Source organism: Stenella coeruleoalba (assembly GCF_951394435.1).
Source record: "Stenella coeruleoalba genome assembly, chromosome: 5".
Lineage (NCBI taxonomy): Eukaryota > Metazoa > Chordata > Mammalia > Artiodactyla > Delphinidae > Stenella > Stenella coeruleoalba.
Genome location: NC_137150.1, coordinates 65,342,805 through 65,343,991, shown reverse-complemented (window position 1 = coordinate 65,343,991; position 1,187 = coordinate 65,342,805).

Here is a 1,187-nt window from a genome sequence, read left to right as displayed (position 1 = left end):
CCAACCTACAATAGTTGACTCTTTAATTCTGAGGATTTACAAATGCTAATGAAAAATTTTGTAGCTGCTTTATGTAATCATTAGAGTATCTTAACGAAGGGAAAAAGAATATCTCTGCCTAGCATCCCTTATCTTAAAGGAACTCACTCTCTGTTCAGGTTTTACTTTTTTCTGAGTAGTTCAAGTTGATTAATCTGGAGCATCGCCTGCTTAGTGGACTCTAGATCTGAGGCAGGATTAGGGGTCTAGAGAACCAGGCAGTTCCTGGACATTCCTGCCTGAGGACAGACAGTGGGTTGCATAGGTGAGGGTCCGCAGACTGAGGACCTGCAGTGGTGAAAAGGAGAACAAGTTAGAGAGCATGCTGCAGATGGTGTGCAGCGGGGAGGAACAGGCAGGGAACCCCTGAACCCCTCCATGGTCCACACTGAGCTCTGTGTGAACGAGTACCTGTATTTGAGTTAAATGCTGCTGTAAGCACATGGCCCATCTGGGCTACGGAGCTAACCCAGAGCAAGGCAAGGGTCCAGCCTGTTCATTCCCAAGTCATAAGGGCTCCGTTGCCTGAATCAGGAGGTGATCTTAGAGATGATCCTTGTCCTACCTCCTCATCCACATATGGGGAAATTCAGGCTCAGAGAAAAGGGGACAATTTGCCTACAGCGGGTAGGATTTTGGTATGTTTGTTCTACCATCTAGTCATACCAGGATCAACTAGGAATGCTGGTTAAAATGCTGACTCTTGGGAACTAAGCCAGACGTAGGAGATTGGATGTCCTGGAAGTGGGCCCAGGAATCTGCATTTTAGCAAGTACCCCAGGTGATTCCTAGACACCCCAAGTTTGAGAAGCAGGGGTCTAATGTTCCAAAGCTGGTTCAGTATCGACTCTGTAGAAAGACTCCCGACTCCAGGCTCGCTCTTCTGTCTGATACCAGAGGGCTGACAGAACTGGTGACCGTGGGGAAAGACAGATCCAGGAGAGTGAATTGGGGAGCTACGAAGAATGAGGTTTTGTTTCTAATTCTTCCTGCACTCTGCGAAGACCTGGTTGCCTTTCTTCAGACTAGATATAAAGATATGAACCAAATGATTCCTGTCTGCCGATCAGGCGCTATGATGTTTGGGTGAGTGTGTCTTGAAATACTGTTACTCCCTAAACTGCAACTGATCGTTTGACACATGAAAA